Source organism: Castor canadensis, chromosome 7 (genome assembly GCF_047511655.1).
Source record: "Castor canadensis chromosome 7, mCasCan1.hap1v2, whole genome shotgun sequence".
NCBI lineage: Eukaryota > Metazoa > Chordata > Mammalia > Rodentia > Castoridae > Castor > Castor canadensis.
The window spans coordinates 151,995,951-152,019,451 of NC_133392.1; the positions used below are offsets into that span (position 1 = coordinate 151,995,951).

The following is a 23,501-nucleotide window of genomic DNA, read 5'->3' on the forward strand; positions in this document are numbered from 1 at the left end:
TCCAGATGTGTGACCTTGGGCAAGAAGTTGACCTCTCTGAGCCTTTGTTTTTGCTCTGAAAATGAGGATATGAATAGCTCTTCCCCCACAGGGTTATAATATAAATCAAATTATGTAGTTCAGGTTGAACATCCTGAATCTGAAGTACAAATTACAAAATGCTCCAAAGTCAGAAACTTTTAGAACACCAGGATGAGCATTAGGTGATGGGTCAAAATCAAGATGCAGGTGCACAAAAAATATTGTATAAAATCATCAGACCTTGTGTAAAGGTGCCCGTGAAACAGTGATGGGTTTTGCTTTTTAGACTCGGGTCTCATCTCCAAGATATCTCATATGTACATGAAAATACTCCAAAATCAGAAAAAATCCAAAATCCCTTTCAATTTTTCTTCCCCTGACCTGGGATTTGAATTCAGGGCCTTGTGTTTATTAGGCAGGAGCCACATCTCTAGTCAGAAATCCAAACTCTGAGACCTTTCTGACCCAAGCATTTTGCACAAGGCATAATCGAGGTGTAATAATGATTAGCACTTACTAAACGTTTCCTACGCTAAAGTTTCCGTGAGAGAAGAACTACTGTCGTTCTCCCTGTATAGACGAGAAGCTGACACTCAGAGAGGTTAAGTCGCTTGCACAGAGATGCACAGCCAATTGTGGGGAGGTGGGGGGACTGGGAACGCCTGAGGACCACACAGTACAGTCTCTCATAAAAATAAACATGTACACAAAAACGACCAGCGCGCTATTTCTAGCACAAGAGCTCTCAACACACAGCCTGAACCATTATTATTTGGAGGGCAGCCAGGCAGACAGGATGGGGAGAGGACAGGTCGAGTCCTGCCCGATGCTCCGGGCTGGAGGATGTCTGCAGTCCTGCCAGGGATTCCTGCCCTCCTTCCCAGCACGGCTGGCCCTGTGATGCCCGGCACACAGCCAGGATCTGCCCGCTAACTGAGGGTGCTTTGTCCCTGGCTTAGAGCTGGTCTTGACGATGGTCAGGAGACAGCCCGGGGCCAGACTTTGACCGTAATTAGGTTTGTGCTCAAAAATAGACTCACGAGAGCCCAGCTCTTCAAAGACTCAACTGGGAACACATCGGCCATGGCTGGGCACGGAGCTGTCTGCGGTGTTTGTTGAAAATGCAGCTGCCTGGGGACCCACCAGAGACTCAGGCTGTGATATAATGTATATAGTAAAATGCACAGCTCAGTGTTCAGTTGCATAAGATCCTTTTTTTTTTTCTTTTTTTGGCACTGCTGGGGAATCAAACCCAGGGCTTTTATGCATGCTAGGCAAGCACTCTACCACTGAGATACACCCCCAGCTCTTAGCTTTTTGAGACAGGCCCTTGCTATGTAGCCCAGCCTGGCATTGAACTTGTGACCTTCCTGCTTCCATCTCTGGAGTGGTGGGCTTACAGGTGTACACCACCATGCTTGGCTCAAAGACCCAGATATTCATAGATGGCCACATATACCTGTGTCACTGCCACCCACATCAAGATATAAGACACTTCCCTGACCCCCTGCCAGTCTGCACCCATTCCCTGCTTCCTGTCACTCTGGGTGTGTTTCACCTAGACTGGAAGTTTCCATAAACAGAATCATACAGCGTATGCTCCTGTGTGCGCCATCTTCTGCTCACTCACGGGCCACGGTTTTCATTCCTTATCTTGCTGAGTGGCAGTCTACCGTGTAGACTCCCTGGTGTGCTTATCTGCTCATCTGCTGATAGACACCTGGGCTGCTTCCTCCTATGGCTGGTGATGGGTGCCAGCCTGCGTGGGCAGATGTTTGTCTTTCTCTTGATAAACAGCCAGGATGGGACCATGGGGTCACGGGGAGAAGCATCTATTTTAATCACTCTCCAGGTGCTGGGCTGTCCTGGTGGGCAGGGAGACCCCAGTCTGCTCTCTTTTGAGCCCTCTGTGCATGTGGGAAGCCCCTGGAGGTTACGAGGCCCACTCCAGGTCACAGAGGATCAGCTTTGCTAAAGAAGCATCCTTGAGTCTCTCTACATTCTGTTTGACACTTCGCTCTGAATGCTGAGCTGACCCTGGGTCGTTCTCACTCATGGTGTCAGCTGTTGGTACCTGGGCTAAAAGCTCCTTAGATAATACAGGGGTGTTCTGGCTGCCTGTGCTTTCCCCAGTTTCACACCTCCCTCCCCTATAATCTAGAGATTGAATTAAAAGGCACTATTCATAGTTTCTTCCTCAAAACTCCCTAGGAACCTCCAGGAATCAGTGCTGTTCACAGGTGGAGCAGGTTCACAGGTGCTGTTCACTCGTCACAGGTGGAAGAGCTGATTAGCATCAGTGGTGATAAAATCCATGTTGTCTGGGTGGCTTTCAGCAAGGTGCTCTACCTTTCTGACCTCAGTTTCCTCATCTATAGAATGGGGGCATTACCAGTACTACCTCATGACATGAGTATATGAGGCAAGTGAAAGGAGGTGGCAAAGGTAGGCTGAGTGCAGATGGGGGAGGTCATCTAAAGAGTATTAAGCAGTAGTCGCTTCCTGGGCCGGCACAGTAGAGCATGCCTGGCATCTCAGCTATTCAGGAGGCTGAGATGGGAGGTGGCTTGAGCCCAGGAGATTGGACCTCATCTCAAAGGAATTAGAATTTGCTCTGTGTCCCTGACAGTGTTGCTAGGAAGACTCATGAGCCATGGGGGTTATCACTCTGTGGCCCTAGGGATTTATTCTGCTTCCTCTTTAGATACAGGGTGGAGCTAGGTACACTGATATGGAAAAACCTCGCACAGCTCATGGGGCTTGTGAACAGAGGACACGGTTCTGTTGTGCCTCCTTCTTGCTTCTTTTCCTTCAGCAGGTGGCATCTGGCAGGTGTCACTTCAATCCATCTCCAAATGGACCCGTTTGCTTAGTCCTGCAAGGCCACACAATGTTATCTCCTGAGAGCCAAGGCGGCTTAGGTCTGTGACCCAGAGAAGGTAGGGGGACAAATGACAGCTGGGCTCCCCGCCTCAGTTTCCTCATCTGTAAACCCGCCTTAATGCATGGGAAACCTGCCTTAATGCACAGTTGAACATGACGGGTCAGTATTGTCTCCTGAGTGGCCTGGGCCTCCTTCCAGAGATGGCAGCCACGAGGACAGGCTCCTTGTCAAACTAAACTACACACAAACGGGAGCCTAGTGCCTTCTGATGCTCACAGCTCCCCTGGGCAGAGAGGCAGCCGACACAGCGGCCAGGGTGTGTGACTGGCTGTCCCAGGCATGGGGCTGGCAATTTCTGTACAGATATTTAAACAACAACAAACCCACTATAGCTGCTAACACCTCTTCCAGGGACGACTTCTCCAGGCTCAGAACAGTCACCGCCACCAGCCTTGTAAATAACTCCTGGGTTCCTGTGTCTCCCCAATGTGTACGTGAGCTTCGAGCGAGCATGTGTGACTACTTCTCCCTTAACAAACATTGCATTCCACGTGGACGTCAGCTTGGGCCATGCCCAGCTACACAGCCGCTCGGAGTCCGTTCCCATGGTTGAGATCATGCTGGAGTTTTGGGGCCCCTGTGGTCCTATGATCCTGGGTAATTCACTTTGTGGCATCTTTTGTGTTGTTCAAAACTAGAAACAGCAAGCTGCAGGGAGGGCAGACCGCAAGGGACAGTGTTTTTACTTGGATGGGCCAGCCCTAGTGTACAAAGGAAGTATATTTAATTTCATGATTGGTATCAAAAAATGACAGTCCCATAGAGGGTGGGATGTGGAGAATGGACTGCCTCTAGATGTCAGATATGTCCAAGGGCATTGTGGTTCCAATGCCACTTAGGCCTTACTGGGGCATGGTGACACTTTCCACCCACGCTGCTGTACAGGGGATTCATGAGGCCCAGGCTGGGATGAGAACAGTGATGACCCTGGGTTCCTTTTGTTTGAGCCCCTGGTTTTCAGATGAGGAGTCTGTGAACTTGGGGTGTGAGATTTCTGGAGGCAGGAATTTGAACAACACTGTATAGGTCACAGGCAGGGGGAGGGGCTGCAGACACAGCTCATGACCCACAGGCAGCATTCTCCTCCATGTGGGACAGAGACCCAGGAGAGTGAGGCCGTGGCAACTCTGCCAAGGTCATGGGCAGCGTGAAGCTGAGCTAGGATTTGAACCTGGTTCTCCAGGGTTCCAACACCAGTGCTCTTATGGTTGTCTCCTACCAGGCTGCCGATCAGGCAATGGTAACAGAAAAACAGAAACGACCCCACCCCCAGTCCAAAACGGAATAAAACGCTTGACAGGGGAACAGAGGGGTCCTAGGGGCCCACTTCATATGGTCACCAGAAAAGCACCCGAGTCAGTCCCTTGTCAATGACCATCCCATACCCCCAACACTCACTCCCTGTCTCTGCCTGCCCCCACTTTTCCTGTGGACTCCTTCCTCTGGCTGTCTTCCCCGTCTCCCACCAGTATCAGGGCACACCATGGCCCCCATGGCCTGCGTCTGAAGCCTCAGTGGCCCTGGGCACCTCCTTACTCCACCTTCAATATACACACACACTCCCTTACTTCAAACTGGCAGCCAAGGTCCCCGGAAATGTCTTATTTGGCCAGCAATGTGTTAGTCATTTATTTTAGGTACTATGCTGAGGTAGAGAACATGGGTGGTCCTGTGTGCCAAACGTGACCATCTCCTAACTCTTACCCAGTTCTTGCCTATAATGAGCACCTGTGCTGAGTCATGGCTCTGCCTGGTAGAGGCGGCCTGGCCTCCACTTTGCCACAATCCCCACCACTCCCTGTAGCTTCTCATCTGGCCATACTCTTTCCTTTACAGCCCCTGCGGGCTCCTTTTGAGCACGTGCATTTGTAACTCCCCCACAAACGCACATACTCAGTTGGGTCATTGCTTCTGCACAGAGCCCTCCATGCCTCCCCCTCACCTCCCTCCTGCTTCTCAGGCCTGGTTGGTTGTGATCATCACCAGTTTCTCCAAGGCTTTGCCAGTTCCCAGCCCAATCCTGCCAACCCTCCAGCCTGTTTCCACCAGAACTCCAGAGGAGCCCCTCATAGCCCCAGCAGAAAGTTCCAGCTCCAACTGCGTGCCCCCACCTTGGGGCTGGACCTCCCCACCCAACCTGCTGTCCTATGTCAGCATTCCGACAATGCTCACTTTGTGCAGGACCCTGTACCAGCCCCAACAGCCCTAGGGTGGGTACACACATGCTTTCTCCCAGGAAGATCAGTGCACAGCCAGAGATGCATCTGAGGAAGGAGGTAGATCATTTCCCTGCTGGCCTCCTTCCCTGCCCCTGCTAGCCACGAAGGTCAAACCCCCTTCCATGTCTCTCTCACTCCTTTCTCTCAGAGGCCTCTCCCATGGCCAGCAAGAAGGAGCCCTCTTGATCAGATGTGGTGGCTCATACCTGAAATCCCAGGCAAAAAGTTAGTGAGACCCCATCTCAATCATGTGTGGTGGTGTGTGCTTCTTACCTCAGCTACTCAGGAGGCATCGGTAGGAGAATCACAGTCTGAGGCTACTCCAGGGCAAAACCAAGAGACCCTACTTGAAAAATAACTAAAGCACAAAAGGGGCTGGGGTGTGGCTCAAGTGGCAGGCCCTGAGTTCACTTCCTAGTACTGGAGCGAGAGAGAGAGAGAGAGAGAGAGAGAGAGAGAGAGAGAGAGACAGAGCGAGAGAGAGGGAGAGAGTGAGAGGGAGAGAGAGAGAGACAGAGTGAGAGAGAGGGAGAGAGAGAGAGGGAGAGAGAGAGAGTACTAACCCCATCAGACAAGGAGCCCACCATCATGGCATCATCTATTCCTAATTACTTGCAGGGCACCGTCCCCTAATACTACAACATTGGGAGTTAAGGCCTCACGATATAAATTTGGATGCACGTAACTGTTCAGTCTGTAACGGGACTCTCCCATCTCTCAGTTAATGGGTCAAAGATCCTCTGTCCCCTCATCAACCCCACCTCCACTTGTTCCACCAAGTTCACTTCCACTTGCCAACTTTGGCTTGGGCTGGGGTGGCAGCTCCCTGCTGCCTTTCTGCCTTGCCCACCCTCCAAAGTTACTTCTACCTCAGGGCCTTTGCACTCACTGCCATCTGCTGAGATTTCTGCCATCCCTCCTGGTATGCCTCTACCTTGCCTGTCTCAACTGAAATGCTGTTCTCTGAAGGGCCTTCCTTGATCCTTCTGTCTGAACCACCCTCACCTTTATTCCAAGTTATTGTTATTCTCTCTCACTCTCTCTCTTTTTCTCCCTCCCTCCCTCCCTCCCTCTCCACTCATACATGAAAGCAGACCACGTGAGGGCATAGTGGGAAGGCTGTCATCTCTCACCTAGGGAGAGAGTCCTCCCTAGAACGTGAACCCTGCTGGACTTTGACGTTCTGTGTCGAATTCACCTAGTGTAGTCTATGGGATTTGTTGTGGCCCCTGAGCCGAGTGACACAGGTCTTTCCTGAGACAGGGAAATCTCAGCTAACAGCGAGGGACTGCATGGGACCCGAGGTGGAAAAGGCTCAGAGTTGAGGCCACTGCAGTAAAAGTGATAGGGTCACCTCTGTGAAGAGCATGGCAGCATGCTAAAGGTGTGCGTCCGCCTTTCCTTCACAGATGCCCATACACGCCTGTCTCTGAGCCTTTGCTCAATGCCGACAGCTGTTCTTGAAAGACCCTGAGCCAGTCACCCTTCCACGACTGTAACAAAATCCTGAGATGACCAGCTTCACAAGGGGCAAGGGTTACTTTGGTCCCTGGTGTCAGAGGTTTCAGTCCATGGCCTCTTGGCCCTGTGACTTTGGGCTTATGGCAGCACTGAACATCATGGTGGGAACATGTGGCAGAGGAGGTCTGCTTACTTCATGGCAGCCAGGAAGCAAAGAGAGAAAGAAAGGGCCCAGGGTCCTAATAACCCAGCTGAGAGCACACCTCCAATGACCTAACTTTCTCCCACTAGGCCCCACCTCCTAAGGTCCTACCATCTCCTAACAGCAGCACTGGTTGGCCACCAAACCTTCAACACATGGGCCTCTGGGGGCCATTCCAAATCCAAACCACAGTAGTCCCCTCCCTGATGGCTGACATTAAAATCATCCTTCTTTTCCCCATGACCTCCCTCCCCTCCCCTCCCCTCCCCTCCTCCCTGCAGCCAAACTGCAAACCCGTTTCTTCATGGCTCGCTTTCACTTGCCTGGGAGCCACAGCTTCATCAGAAGCCACTTCAAAGTCAATGTTTCCTTATCGACTAGCCTGGCCGAAGCACAGCTGTCTCAGGAAACCCTCCACCTTGCTCTCTTGGGAGAGTGTTGCACTGACACAGACCACAGCAATGTCACCAAGCATAAAGATGACAGATGCAGAAAAAAGCAGTCACAGAAGTGTTCAGCGAAGTCATCAAAGACTCCAGGTGTAAGAAAGACATTTTCAGACAAGGCAGGGGGGACAATGGAGTGGTCTAGACAGGGATTTTTTTTTTTTTAAAGATGGAGGTTGTAAAATTTGTCTAAAGAAAAATAAGCAAGTGATACTTATACGAAGCAGTGCCTGGAATGTGGGCTGTGGCACAGAAAAGCAAGTCTGGTTTTCATGATGTCAGGAAAACAATCTGTGTCAGGACATGATCGTTCCTAAAAGGAAAGAGAGTTTGGGACCAACACTTGCCATAGACTTATCTAGGCACCACTGTTACAGGCACACAGTTCACACACCAGAAGTTGATACATAGGACGTCCTCTGGTGCCACTATCCTTCGTGAGGAAGGCAGGTCTTACACCATTTTATAGACAAGTAAACAGACTCAGATTGGAAAGTGGAAGTCATATGACCAAGACCCTAATGCTAGCAGGTGGCAGAACCCGAATTCTTACCCACACTGCCAGGCCCCAGTGCCACCTCCTTCCATGTATCAGAAGATGCAAACCCAGCTAGACACCAGGGCCCATTAGAGAGCTTGTGAAAAACTCAGGTACCTGCATCCCACTGCTGGTGTCTGACAGCCCAGGATGGGTCAGGCCTGGGAATGTTTTTATGACTTCTCTACAGGGCATTGGTCCAGCTGCTGATCTGGCAGAGGGTTACTAGGACTAGGATGGACCATGTCTGTTCTACTACTGGGAGAGTGGGGGACCCAGAGCAGAGCCCTCAAAAGGACCTGTGGGTTCAGGGAGGTGGCTTGTCTGCTGTGGGAGTCATGCCTGGTCAGTGTGGTTATACTGGAGTGACTTTTCCCAGAGTCCCCTTCCTCCCCATCTGGTTCTAGGTGAGAATGGGCCAAAAGCAGATTGTGTGCAGATTTGGGTAGTGGAAGGACGCAGTGGCCATTATAGCTTGTTGTGGTGACAGACAGGCCTTGGGTGCCAGCAGGTTCAGGCTTGCCCTTTACTCTGCATCCAGCTCTTTTCTGATGGCTGCCCCGAGCCCACCATCAGACACAAGACCCAGGACCTGCCAGGCTGGCAGGCAACGGCTGACCACAAGCTTCTCCTCCAGCCTTTTTCCAGGTGGATCAGTGATGACTGTGCCCAATCACCCTTTCACCCTCACCTGTGCTCCCCTCCCCCATGCTTGTCTAAGACCTAATTACCAAGTCTAATTCAGCCCTTCCTTATCCTATAGGTAGCAGTGGCTTGCTGTCCCAGCTGACCAAAAATGACATCATTGTCCACTCTTCTTGCAGATCTTGATCTAAGACAACAGAAACATGCAATGTGGCAGGGGGGAGGAGGCGAGGGGGAGCAATCTGGATTTAACCAACCCCCCCAAGGGATCCTCCTTCCTTCCTTCCCTTTTTTTTTGTGAGTCTGGGGGCTGGATTGAACTTAGGGCCTCATGCTTGCTATACCAAGCTCACATTCTGCCACTGGAGCCACGTCTCCCCCCCCACCAGGGGATTCTAACACACCGAAATGTAAGAAGTATAGGAACCACCTGGGTAGGCATTTAAAAAGTCTGCTTCCATTTCTGTTTGAGATGATGAAGTTCTGGGAAAAACTAGTGGCAATCGTGTGTGAGGCGAACAGAGTTAATGACAATGAATTGTATGCTTACAATGGCTAAAACTGTTACAAAATGAAATAGAAGCCACATACAAAAGGTCACCTATTGTCTGATTCTATTTAAATGAAATTTCCAGCAGCCACGAACATGGCAGAACAGTGCTGTGAGGGTGAGCTCGTGGGATGGGGGACAGGGAGTGATGGTGTCTTTGAAGGGAGTGAAAATGGTTTAGAATGAGACAGAGGTGGTGGCTGGGAAGCTTATGCAGGCACTAAACGCCCCTGGACCGGCCCCTTTCAAATGGTTACTGTTAGGTTATATGAATGTCGACAGTGAGACTTAGCATCCATGGGTTCCGGGAAGCGTCCTGCCAGGGTCAGCAGCAGAGGGCACTGTGTCCTCAGCCCCACCCTGGGACAGTGGCAGTGTCATTCTTCCTGTTTAACAAACGTGGGACCCAGGCAGTCTGACTCCAGGATCCACACTTTTAACCAATATGCCGTTATGCCAGGACACCAAATTACTTCTTTGTGCAGGAGACAGAAACCAGACACCAGCCAGCACAGCCCTGATTGAGGCAGCCCAGTGTTACCCCGGTAACTCAGCTGTGCCTTGCCCTGGAGCAGGGGGCAGGTGAGGCAACTGTGGGGTGATGGAGGGACAGGCTGGCCCTGGGTCCACAGTCCCACGCCTGAGATGAAGCCCCACCAGCTGTGGTTACTTTGGACTTGAAATGGGCTTCTCAGAACGGAGAGGTTTTCAAAAACAATTATGCTAGTAGCAAAACCTAAAAATGTGTTAGGTAATTGTACCGTTAGGTCATTTAATCCTCACAAAGTCCTTTCTTTTTCCCTTCTGGGTTTTTGAGACAAGATCTTACTATGTAGCCCAGGTTGGTCTTGAACTTGACATGTTCCTGCCTCAAACTCCTGAGTGCTGGGATTAAAGAAGTGTACCACCATGCTCAGCTCTCACAAAATCCTAAAATGATTTTTACCATTTGGAGAGATTACAAAATGGTTCAAAGTCATTACGACTAGAATTTCAACTTAAGTCTGTTCCTTTAATACAAAGGAAATTTAGAAAATATAAGCTAGACAAAACAGAAAAAGAGAATCTCTTATAATCTAGTCAGCAATAACCATTAAAAAGATTAGTTAACATTCCTCAGATTTTTATTACTCAAATATTTTTTAAACAAATGGACCAACTTTGCAATCTGCTTTTTTACATTAATAGAGTCATCTTTCTACATCTTTTGAAGTCTTCCCATGACCACCATTTTTAATGGCTGTGTGATATTGCCATATGGATGTACCAGAGTCAGTTTCCCAAACCGCTATGCTGGACATTTGGGTGGATTCCACCAGGAGATATTTCAGTGGGAAAAAGAAAGAATCATTTTAACCAGATGCTGGCGTTTATCCATGCCTCCCGTGGGTGGTACCCGCTGGCAGAATGATCTAGTCCCCTCTACCCCGCCCCCAACACACATTTATTTCCAGGGCAGACTTTTGTGGGAAAGGCTCCCGTTTTTTTTGCCCTCAACCTGAAAATTCTCACGTGACAGAGGAAGGAAAAATGCCTGGCTTGTTCCCACCTGACTCCTTGGAGAGAGGAGTTTGCGTCCTTGGCAACCTGGGGAAGGTGTTCCACCGAACTCCACGCCATCTCCCGCTTCCCTGTTCTGTGGCACACCAGGCAAACGCAATCAAGAGCTGGCACTCCTTTTGTCACCAGCATACATGGTTAAGAACCAGGAGGGCTGGGTTCAGAGCCAGCTTCGCCACTCAACTAGCTGTGGACCCTGCTACTGCACCCAGAAGAAAACCTGATCAAACTCCCAACTCTACTCGCTTTTAGTTACAAATGTTGAGTTGAGTTTAAGAATCACAATTTTGGAGTGAGCGATCCATTACTGTGGGTAACGCGCCTGACATAGGGGTCATGGTAACGACCTAAATTTACCTTTTAGGACTTGAAGTCCCTTTTGTTGAATCCCTTGCACCCCTCACTCGGGCCTGTGCAGGTGTCCCATACGTGACCTTTTGATGTCAAGAAGCAGAAAACTCCACCCTCAGCTCATGCTAACGACACCATTTTCTGATCATGAGTGCCAGGAAGAAAGACGGAATACACGACTGCCTCCAGTCCTTCTTCCCACGTCTTTAATCACTCTGCTTCTTTCTTTCTTTTTTTTTTTCTTCCAGAACTGGTGTTTGAACTCAGGGCCTTGCACTAGCTAAGCTGGTGCTCTACCACTTAAGCCACTCCGCCAGCCCTGTTTTATGTTTGGTATTTTTGAGATAGGGTCTTGTGAACTATTTGCCTGGGCTGGCTTGGAACTGCAATCCTCCTGATCTCTGTTCCTGAGTAGATGGGATTACAGGCGTGAGACACCGGCGCCCAGCGGCATTCTGCTTCTTTGTCACATACATTCCCCCAAATCCTATCCTTGGGGAAGCAGATTTGAGACCTGGGTCTCCCACCTCCACCCTTGGCCACCTTGCAAGTAAAACTCTCTTTTTTGCAAAGCTTGTTGTCTCAATAACTGACCTACTGTGCAGCGTGCAAATCAGGGTTGGGAGCATGTTAGCTCACCAAGCCCTTGGAAAGGAAGTGTGACAGAGGAGAGAAGTTGAGGCCCAAGTGCTTGTGTGCAGCCAGGACCTCCCTTCCCTCGAGTAATGTAACTGTGACCCAAGTGACTTGAGCCCTGTGGATATGGGATTGTTTGCATAGCAGCTAGTGCATGCCTGCCTCAGTCTCCCCACCTGTCATAGAGTTGTTCTGAATATGAAATGTCCTGACATATTGCAAGGTGTTTGGAAAAGTTTGTTGTTCCCCTTCAACTCCAGATGTCGTCACATCAAGGACAGTCCCCAAACATCTGTGACTCTCCTTTCCAGCAGGATGTGGCTCTGCCTCCCAGGAATTTCCCCACGCTCTTCTTAAAGAGCTTTCGGCCTGCAGGTTTACAGGAAGCAAGTTTACAGTCTCCTCCTTCTCGTGAGAAGTTCCCAGTCGCTAGCTCATCCCGGGCAGGGGAACACATGTGTTCTAAGCTGCTGACAAACTTCCCCACATCTGTGCATCAGGGCAAGAGTGGGGCTGGCTGAAGAAGTCTGTGAACTTCACTTCTAATGACTCAGCCAGGCACACACAGATCCTCTTAGCCCAAGACTAAACTGATAAATCAGTGGCTCGCCCAGCGTCCAACCATAAAACTAAGAACCAAAGATATAGACGCCCAGGACTCCGACAGCCCAGCTAATCACACATTTATCTACAAATGACTGGTCCTTATACCTACGGCCAGTGGGTCTTACTTTTTTGCTCTACAAACTGGAGAATCTGATGAAAGCTACTGACCTGTCACTGAAAAATGCAGAGATAGAATGCTGGGCACAAAATGTCAGAGGGTTGGTGAGTGGGTCTTTAAAGGCTATGGAGGGCCCCAATATGAGTTATTACAAAAGTTCAAAATTCAAGTTGCCCAGCAATCCTGACAACTGTCATGCTTTATTGCTTTGATTACCAGGAGGGCATCCAAAAGCAGCGTTCAAACGCCTCATCATAGCAGAGGCAAGTTCTAGAAGTACACACAAGAAGTCAGGAGCCTTGGTAACTTCTGGAATAAGGAGCTTGACGTGAGAGCAATCGACAATATCTATTTCATTTGATATCCTTTTACACTGTTTGATTTTTTTTCTTCTTGGCCATGTGCATACATCACTTTTGTAAGCAAACAAAAGGAGTTAATAAAATGTTATTTAAGTTAAGAACTACACACACCCACTGGTACTTCCATGCCCGTGATGGGGAAGGAAGAGGCCACTAACTGAGAGGCAGCCAGCTTCCTGCCCAGTCGGGCTGACCCCCGCCCCCGCCAGCTGGGGAAATGCAATTCTCCAGCAGAGATCACAAATCGTTTCTTCTGAGTCTTCAGCCTAGGTCATGAGGTCCCCACGGGAGGGGAAGATGCTGGTAATATTTTATTAGATCCTTACACAACCATGGGGCTGGCAGTAGAAATCGGTCAAGGCCTTCTAAGCTTGGCCACTGTATATAAACACACACTTAGCCGCAAACTCAGTCATCTCACTCCTGGATATTTGCCCACGAGAAATGAAAACATGTGTTGATCCTAAAACCTGCAAGCAAATGTTTATAAGCGTTTTAGTCATTAGTGCCAAAACCCAGAAACATCCTATAACAAACCATGCTTCACCCCCATGGCAGAAGAAGCGCAGCCTGAAGGAATCTCAAATGCAATGCGTTGTGAGAAGAAGGCCACCAAAGTATTCCTATCAAGGCATGGCTCGTGGTAGAGGGCCTGCCCAGCAAGCAGGAGGCCTCGGCCCTGCTAAAGGGTTCAGATTGTATGAGTCCACCTATGTGACATCCTACAAAAGGCAACACTGTAAGGACAGAAAACAGATTAGTGCTGCTGGGGACAGCTGCAGGGCAGGCAAAGGACAGGGGTGACTATTAAGGCGCAAAGTTTTGGGGGTGATGGAACTTTTCTGTATCTTTGTTTTGGTGGTAGTCATAAGGCTGCGTTTATCAAAATGAATAGACTTGTTCATGGAAAAGGGTGAATGTCTCTATGTGTAAATTTGTGCATGCACACGCACACGTGTGAAATGTCAGGGGGATGTCTCTTCCCAGTTGCATGTTTATCTGCTATGGTGGCCTCCACCTTTGTTCATGTCCCTGCTTTCTAAGCCCAGGCAGGGAGGCCAGGTATATTTTTAGGGCCAGAGTCTCTTTCCTAGTAGTGATCCACGGCATGCAGATTTACAATGTGCCAATGGGATTTTTAAAAAATAAAACATCTTTTCTTGCTATAAGTACAATGCTGTTTATTAAACACAAATTAGTAAACATAGATTAGCAGAAAGCAATAAAAAACACCCATGAGCCTCCTACCCATAACTGCAGTAATACCTGTGAAGGTCTTCAGACTTTCTTATGTGTTGTGCAAATAAACACATTTTTTCTTTTTTCAAAAATGGGATCTCAATCAGCTGCGGTGATACACACCTGTAATCCCAGCACTTAGGAGGCTGAGGCAAGAGGACTGAGAATTCAAGGCCATCCTGGGTTGTAATATGAGACTCTGCCTCAAAAAAACAAAAAAAGGGCAGGATGCAGTGGGTCATACTTATAATCCCTGCTAAATAGGAGGCCGAGATAAGAGGATCAAAGTTCTTAGGCCAGCCTCAGACAAAAAGCATGAGATGCTCTCTGAAAAATAATATGAAGCAAACAGAGCTGGGGGCATGGCTCAAGGGTAGAGCACCTGCAAGTGTGAAGCCCTGAGTTCAAATCCCCCTATTGCAAAAAAGAAAAAAAGAAGTCTCACTGTAATGTGGTTTAGGGACCATAAGGGAAAATGGGGGAACTCTTACAGACCTGAAGAGACTGAGGAGGCCAAATGCACCATGGCATGTCGGGTGAGGGCAGAAAAACGACAGCGGGCGAGCTGGCAACATCCAGTGACGTCAGGTGGTTAGTAGCGATGGGAATCTCTTAGTTCTGATACGTGCAGTTGACCCTCCAATCATGGAATCTGCTTCCAAGGATGACTTAACCAACTTAGGGTAGAAAGTACTCGGGGAAAAAAAGCTGGGTCTTACTGAACATGTACAGGCTTTTTTGTGTCGTTATTTCCTCTACAATACAGTGTAATAACTATACGGCATTTACATATATTTGGTATTAAAAGTAATCTAGATGGTGCACGCCTGATGGTTCACGCCTATAATCCCGGCGCTCAAGAGGCTGAGAAAGGAGAACGGGGAGTTTGAGAGCAGCCTGGGCTACACAGTGACACCTGTGAGATGTCAGCTCTAGAGGCAGATAGGTTGGAGGCTTATGGAAACTTTTCTTTGCAACTTTTCTGTAAGTCTAAAATCATTGTAAAATAAATGAAGAGTCTTGGCTAGGAATATTGCTGGACACATAGCTGGTTTCTAATTTTGTTGCTTCTATAAAAAAAAAGCTGTTGAAATGGACTCTTTACACAATCATTAATTGCCTCCTCCAGAGAAATCCTGGTATTGAAGGTACTGAGTGTTTTAAGATGCTTTTGGGCAGTCTGGGTAGAAAAGCAGAGAGAATAGGCAGGAGGAAAGCCAAGAGTCGCTGGCAATGGGGGGAGGAGGAGGCCGGAAGTGGTCCTTGTGACCCGTGCCTTGGGTGGGGGAGGTGCTGGGCAGCAGGGTTAGTCTGAAGAGCCCAGGTTGCCAAGGACCTTAGCTGGGGTGTCCTGCAGGCTTCCAGGAAGCAGCCAAGATTTAGTGCAGTTTTGTGAGCTTGCTTGTTTGTTTCCTAGCTAACTGACAATTCCCAGCTGCCCAGTAAGGTGTAAGACCCAAGAGGGCAGGGATTGGGTCTGTCCCATGCATCACGCACCCCAAAGTCAAGAACAACACTGGCCTGCAGAGAGAGCACAGAGACTATTGCTACATGAATAGCTGAGTCTTGTTTCCAAACTGACTTGTCCCCCAAAGATTTTATTATGACAAAATACACAGACCACAAAACTTACTGTCTTACCAGGATTAAAGTGCTAGTATAGTGGTCTCACGCTCATTCATGTTGTGCAGCCATGGCCCCCCAACCCTTCATCCCCCCAAACTGAAACCCTCCCCATGAGCAGGAGCTCATTCTGCCTTTCCCAGCCCCTGGCAGCCACCGTGCTACCTTCTGCCTCCGTCTCTGGCTGCTGGGGACCTCATGTAAGCGCAATGGCTGACTTCTTACACGCACAGAATGTGTCAGAATTTCCTCCCCTGTAAAGACCGGGTGCTCTCCCATTGCTGGCATGGACCGCACTTTGTTCGTTTTGTCATCTGTCGGTGTGCACTGCAGCTTCTGGATTCCACATCTTTGCTCTCAGGAATAACACTGCTACAAACACGGGTGCACAAACATCTCTTCAATTCTTTTGAGTACATATGCAGAAGTGGAACTGCTGAATCACATGGCAATTCTATTTTCAGTTTTTGAGGAACGGCCATACCCAAAATAACTTTTAGGAAGAAGTTAAGTGAAAGGTTTTTCCCACTCCCGCCTTCGCGTCTCTATCAGCCTTTGTGACCTGAGGTCTCATACCACAGGGCCTTTGCACAGGATACCTCCTCCACGAACATCTTCTGTCCCCCCACCTCGGATTTCAACTCACTGAAATTCCTGCCTCTCTGAATTTGGGTTGCAGCTCCTTTTCCCTGGTCCTGGGCCTCCCGATTACCTGCTAACTGTAATTTTTTGGCACATTCATGGCTGTCCCGCCTCTCCCTACCTTGGGGACAGGAGCTGCCTCTCTCTGTTCATAGTGGGCTCCGTGAGTGGCACTCATTCTTTAACAGTACCTGCAGTTAAGGTGACCGCACAGGTATGGAGCCAAAGAAAGAAGACTTCCCCCTAAGACAGGAGAATTTACATCTATCACTGCTTGAAAATGACAATTACCTACAGGCAGTTCTGACCATAATTACCATCTTCCAACTGCTGTTAGCAAAGAGACCTGAGGTCTCTTTTGGTAACTTAGGAAAGTTTAGGTATTCTATTTTTTTTTTTAAATCCTGTCCCTCCCACCAAATATCAACAAACTGTGCCCCACACCTCAGGGCTAGTCCAGGAAATGCACAAGAATAAGGCAAGTCCATAGAACCCTCTAGACATCCAGAACTGTATATCCTATGAAACTACCACTCAAGGTACTGGCCCACCATGGTGAGCTGGAGTCCTGGTTCTGCCAGGATTTGTTGGGTGACCTTGGGTGTGTCCTCTCAGGCCAGGAAATGGGCATGGGAAGCTGTTATCAGTAAATCTCTGGGAACATTAAAAAAAAAGAAGCTGGGTGTGGTGGTACATGCCTGTAATCCCAGCTACTCAGAAGGCAGAGGTAGGATGACGGCAGTCTGAGGACAGCCAGGGCAAAAGTGTGAGACCCTATCTGAAAAACAAACTGAAAGCTCAGGACCGGTGGGGTGGCTCAGGTTGTAGAGTGCTTGCTAAGTGCGAGGAGAAGGAGAAAGGGGTGCGGGAGGAGAAGAAATGTCCCAACAGGGTCACCACGCCTGTGATGGTTTAAATGCTGGCACTGGACATAGAAATGTTTTGTGCCCCGAGTGACATAAACCGCACTACTGGCTGGCAGAATCAACAAGAGCAATTCGCAGAGCTCACAGGCCGCGCTGCACGTGTGGGTTTTGGGCCAGTACTTCTGTCTACTACTGTCTTTATCTCTTAGACCCGGAGACCCTTGTCAATATGACACCTGAGCCCCCACCTGTCCCCAGCAAAGGCCCTGGCTCAGTTTGTTCTTCTAAGGATTCAGGTGACTAGACCACCAATGGTTTCCAACTTTTTGATCTGTTTTACTTTGAAAGTCTCACGACTCTTTTGAAGAGATCTTTCTCATGGAAATATCCAGAACATTTACAGGCTCAGCTTCCTTTCTATCGCCCCGCCTCCCACCCCTGAGCTCTGTCCTGGCAAACCCCTGAGCTGCTTCTGGGAGGAGGCCAAGGAATTTAAGTTCCTCAGGATCTCTGTGTAAAACCCAGTGGCCCAGAAAGGGCTTCTCAAGGCTCTTACTCTGTGGTGAGAAATGTGTCAGCTGGTGACTCAGTACACAGCCACAGACAGACAGACAGACAGACAAAGCTTCCCTGAGGAACACTTCTCACGATGGGGAATGCACACTGCTTCCTAGTCTACGTTCTCCTATTTTGCTTTTTTAAAGACAGTGAAAAGCCTCTTAGCTGACAGTAACCCCGCTAGTAAGTTGTTCCCCGTTTTCAGTCTGTAAAACTTAGCCTAGAAAGGGCCGGGATGGCTTCTAGGACTTGTAGCCTATGGACAATGGTTGACATTAACAAAGCTGCAATCCTGTCAGAGATGAGACTCCACCCCAGAAGATCCTGTCCCCAAGGTGGGCTGAACCCCCCCTGTGTCACCTGCCTATGAAATAAATTCTCTGCCCACTTTTGCCCTTGAGACATGGGCTCCCCAAAGAGGCAGGGTTTCCATGAACAAGCTGGATGCCAGCATCTCTTGAGAGCTGCTTGTGCCACCCAGTGCCTATCCCAGGGAGACTTGGGACCAGGGTGGTGATGGCCAGGTTAAAAGGAATACAGCTCAAAGTCAGAAGAATTGGGGTCCCATCTGTGGCACCCAGATGTTGACGTCTTCCACTTCTGAGAACCTCAATGAGAATGGGCTTGTGCTTTAGGCTTTGGACATACAGCCCTTGCCCAAACACTCACAGTGATGCACAGAAGTGGCCGCTGAAGCCCCAGGGTGGCAAAGAGTACATTCCTACACCTATGCACTTGGCTGGACGTTACAGAATTTAACCAAGGTAGTGTCCCAGCCGAGCTATCCTAAAAGCTGAACACCCCTAGCCATCAGATGGAAAGGCACATGGGAGACACCAGCAGGTCAGAACCTGTGAGCAAAGACTGTCCCCTGGGGCTAACGCAGGCTAGGATGATGAACTGAGAAGCTGGAGCAAACAGGCAAACAGACAGCTCCACTCAGAAGCCACATCACAGTGGTCTTTGCACCTGTGACATACATTCACATTTACGCCTGTCCTTTGGGAGGAAAACAACTTCCACAGGCCACGAGGTGGAGGCACACCGGTAAGTCTGCGTGAGTGTCAAGTGCATGGGGTCGCCAGACCCTCCCCAGTGGCCACGAGCAGATAGGACCTGACAATGTCCAAAAACATCTCTGATGTGCACCCTGTGACTTTCAGGGCCCCCACTCTTTACCCGCCCTGGACCCGAGAACATGTGACCATGTAGAGTGTAGAAAGAAAGGGCTCTTGGAGACAGAGAGTACTTTGTTTTTATTTTTGGCTTCTCCCCTCAACATCATCTAAGACAGAATTGAGAAACCTGGAGTCTAGCCCTGCCTCTGATCTCTAGCAAGCCTTTCCCCTCTCTTGGGCCTCAGTTTCCCCATTTGTAGAATGAGCAGCTTGGACTTCTGATGCTAAGGTCCCTGCTGGCTCCACTATCCCAGGATCTAAAGTAACCAGCATTCAAATTTGAGGGTTAAGTCTGAAAAATCTAGGGCAAGGGAGAAAGGAGCTGCTTGGCTGCCAAGCCCAAGTAAACAACAGACAGCAGGCACAGGCCAGCCCAGCAGTCCTGAGACGGGCTGCGGCTGAGGCAAGGGGGGAGTCAGGAATTAGCCCGAGGTAGGTGACAGAACAGTTGAGCAGGCACCCTCAGAGCTCTCTGGCCAGTATATTGGGTCTACCTGGAAGGGGTAGGACAGCCTGACCTACATCAGGGAAAACCAAACAAGAGTCCTGTTTCTTCAGAGAGTAAGAGCCCCCAGGAGGGGCAGCCAAGGCACCAAATACTCCATCCAGAAGACTGGAGAAAAGACACTGTCAGGCTAGGCTGGGTCACCTGTCCAGGCTGGAGTGGGTGGAGGGAGGAGCAGGACTCTATGAAGCCTTCAGAAAGGTGGGATGTGGAAAATCACTAAAGCTGGGGCCTGGCACACATCTTTGACCTGACAGGTCTCCTGGGGTCGTGCAAAGGGCTCCAGGGGACTGAGGAGGCCAGGGCTTCCTTCCCACTTCTGCCTCTGACAGGCAAATCCTTATACCTCTGAGTTACATTGGTCAAATGGGGTTTGACAACCTGAAGGCCTCCCCTGCACCCCCTGCGATGTTCCAGGGTCCTCCTGTCGCCTCCAAGCAAAGAGTGATTTAAAACATTGAGAAGGATGTTCTCTTGGGTGCCAGCTGCAGGAAAGACTCCGGCAAGTTCAGGGAAGAGAAAACAAAAGAGAAAGAAAACAGCAGCCAGAGAAGACCTCACACCCTCAGTCGCAAGGCATCTAGAACTTTCCTGGCATGTGGAAGGCAGTGCTTCTCACCCCTTCAGATCCCACCTTAATTTGTAACCAGAGCAAAAGCACCTAAGAGTCAAAGCTCCTCTCTCCCCTCCTCCTCTGATCCAAGAGCTCTGAGGGGTCCCCTACAGCCCCCAGAGAAGGAAGAACACTCACAGAACTGTGATCTAGCAGAACGGGAGCCCAGAGCAAATGTCACCTGGAGCCGGCTGCCTCGAGCATTGTTGTCCCTCATATAGACAGAGAAACCCCTGGGCCTTGTGACACCTGGAGACTGAGAGCCAGAAAGCTGGAAGGGCTGGGGGCCCTGCCAACATCCCAGTCCCTCATCACCTCTCTCTAGGCAGAAGAGAGGGCCTCACGGAGTCCCGGGGTCAAGGCCACCTGTTAATCTCCGCCTCCCTCTCGGGCCTCTAGCTCCTCTGTTCATCCCCGCTGCCCACCAATTCGCAGATGCCTTCTCTCTCCTACATCTTTTCAAAAGTGTCCTCAAGCAGCCAAAATTGTCTTCCAGCTGTGCTAAGGACTGAGAGGATTGAACCCAGGGCCTCACACACGGAAGGCAAGCTCTACCCCTGAGTCACACCCCAGCCAGAATTATCTTCTTAACACTATGATGAATCAAATGACCACCCTGCTTAAAGAACCAGAATGGAATGTGTGTTCATCTATACTGCACACCCAGCACAGAAAGTGTGTGGTCAACATCTGCTGGACCATCCCAAGACAGCCCCTGCCTGTCCAGTCCAGCTCATTCTGGACCCCCACTCCCTTTCCTTTCCCCTACTCCCACAAACCCACCCTCCACTATTGGAGCCCCCCCTACCTGACACACCCCATGCACCATCCTGTCTCCAATGCCTTTGCATAGTCTGTGCCAACTGCCCACATACCCTTCCACTCCAGGACTCCAACTCCCTGATGAATATTCCAGCTCTCTTTTCTTCTTTCTGCTGTGCTCCTGAAGCCTTGACTCAGAGCTCTCTGCAGAGTACTTGCTATGTGCCAGTCACAAATACCTCACCTCATCTTGGGAGGTCATCTTTCCCATTTGACAGATTTAGAAACTGAGGCTCGGAGAGGTGAGGTGACTGATCACCGTCACCATACAGCCAGTGAGTGTGTGGCTTAACTGCAACTCCAGCCTGCTACAACACTGTCCACACTATCTCTGACGCTCTCAGTGTGCTGGAAGTTTTCCCTGTGTCCTTGGAGCAAGCCTGGCCATGGGTGAAACCCCATAACCCAGGACACTATGAAGAATGGATTCATTGGCAGTCTCCTCCCCTTTTTTTCTTTATCCTTTTCTTCCAGTCTGGGGTGGGGGTACCTCTGGCAAGTAGGGGAGGGAGCTATTTGGAAGGAAGGGGCTCCCTCCAAGTCTCAGGATGGAAGCTGTTCGTGTGTCTGCTTTTCATTAGAGAACCTATCCTGCAGGTTGCCATTCAAAGCAAAGGCCAGAAGCGGCCCTACAAGGCAATCGGTGCCCCCGAAGCCCGACGCTGGCCCCTCCCACCTGGGCCGGGCTCCTTGGGAGCGTGGGCTCCCAGCACCCACGCCACGCGCTCTGCCAGGTAGAACTCGGGCCTGGGGCCACGCGCAGCGTCGCAGGCACGACCCACCACCGCACAGGGCGCGCACGAGAGCTTCCGGGAAGGCGCGCAGAGGAGCAGGCCTCGGGCTCCCAGCCCTGGCTGGGAAAGGTTTCTTTCCGAAAGTGGCCATCCTGCTAATCAGACTGGGCGCGCCCGCCCACTCAGCTCCTGTCTGTGCGAAGCCTTGGGATCCGATTGCGATTCTGCCCTCCCCTAAACCCTGTAACTTCACTCCAGAGTCCTCCCTAAGCGATGGGCAAGAATGGCTCCCCATTTTACAGAGGAAGAACCCGAAGTTCCGAGAGGACCCGACTTTCACACTTTGCTCACGACCGATTTCTCACCCTTTTGATGCTAGAAAGTAAAACATGCGTGCGCCCAAACCCAAATCCGTAAAAATCCAGAAAGGAATAAGGCATGGGGGAGGAGGGTTCATGCGGACAGTGTCAGGGTGCTCTCCTGGACCCCAATCCTGCTCAGAAGTACGGGTGGCAGGTGCCTCTTTCCAGGCCCGGCGTTCGAAACCCTCTGGGCAGATGGCACCTGTCCCCGCCAACAGAGGGCCCCCAAGGCCGGCCGCCTTCCCAGGCCGAGGCCAGCCGGCTCCGGAGCGATGCCGGGGAGGCGGGGGTGTCCCGCACCGGCGGCCGCACGGCTGCAGAGGGCGCGGGGTACGGAGTCCTTACGGAGGAGGCCTCCGGCAGGACGCTCCCGGTAGGACCGACAAGACACCCAGACAGCCCTCAGCTTCTCTTCCAGACCTGCGGGGAACCCACAGACACCCCGCCGGGCGCAGCGGCGCAGACTCACCCGGTCGGCGGCGGGTCGGGCTCGGTCTCTGCCCGGCGGCCCGAGGCTAGGGGTTCCGCGACACCCCCACCCCGGGCTGCCTCCTTGAGGACGCTGCGATCGCGGTCTGGGGGCGCTGCGGAGTCTCAATGGAGGGAGCGCGGTGCGCAGAGGGCGCGCTGCCCGCTTGTTCGGTGACCAGGATGGGGCCGCAGGAACCCGGCCTGGGAGCGCGGAGCGCGGAGGGAGGGAGTGACCACCGGCTGGGACAGTGGCGCCTCCCAGAGCTGCCTCCAGCCCGGAAAGGCGCCGCCCACCAGCCCACCCCCTCTCCGCCCCGCGCGCCACTCTCGCGGGGGGCCGGGACCCCAGCTGCTGGGCGCGGGTGCCACTCCCTGGTGTCGCGGGGGCGAGGGTGCGGCGGGTTTCAGGCTGGAAGTTCGGCGCACTCATATGTGGTTAGGTAGAGCTGGGGACCCCCGCACCCCCATCGGGCCCGGGTGCAGAGCCCAGCCCGTTGCGCCGTCACGGTCGGAGACCTCACCTTTCTTTCCTGGGGAGGCCGCTGCCTTCCTCTCCACCCTGGGGCGGGTTCGGGGTGCCGCGGGCCCGCCCGCTCCTCCAGGCTGGTGCCCTGCGAGGTGAGTGATGGGCGGAGGTAGGGAAGGAGGAAGCGAGGTTTTAAAAAGCGAGTCCGCTCACGCCCTCGGCGGGGCTCCCCACTCCCTCCCGGGTCGCCCGGCGCCCTCCGGGGCGCGCACCCGGGTCCGGCCTGGGTGGAGCTGGTTCCGGGTTGCTGGGCCCGCGCTCGGGATCGGTGCGCCCGGGTCTGGGAGGCAGCTCTGTCCCGGCCCATTCCCAGCTCAGCTGAAAACTTTTCCAGCGAATCACAGGCTGGCGTTGTCCCGCCTGGGTGGCACATGGGTGGCCCGCCTCTGCTTGCCGCCGGGGAGCTCAAGGCTCCTGGAGGGTGACATGGAACACGGCGCCGTCGCCTCCCACCTGGAGGATTGCCCTGCAACCCTGCGGCCCGGGCGCCAGAGAAACCAAAGCCACGGATTCTAAACACTGACAAGAGCTAGCCCACCCACTCCCGAACCTGGGCTGTTTTGAATTCCAAGAGAGGTCAGCCCGGGGTCCCCTTCTTGGGCGTGCATCTGACTCTTTGAAGTTCAACCCCGAGAAGCCGAGGGACAGCTGCTGAGGGCTGGGGTGGGGGTGGGGAGGCTGGGGGGAGGCGAGGAGGGGAGGA

The 23,501-nt window shown here is 51.4% G+C and overlaps 1 protein-coding gene across 2 annotated transcripts in view; it reads right to left on the bottom strand.

The window, feature by feature from the left end:
* The window catches only part of Tmem51 (transmembrane protein 51), a 44,319-nt gene extending 20,971 nt beyond the window's left edge, over positions 1 to 23,348 (bottom strand). The window contains exon 1 of one of the 2 annotated variants that reach the window (XM_074081289.1): positions 22,794 to 23,348. The gene's annotated coding sequence lies outside the window, so the exon portion shown is untranslated. Of the gene's footprint in view, positions 1 to 22,270; positions 22,548 to 22,793 lie in introns of those variants that run through there. The other variant, XM_074081290.1, reaches the window with a different exon arrangement.
* Between the last annotated feature and the right edge of the window lie 153 nt (positions 23,349 to 23,501).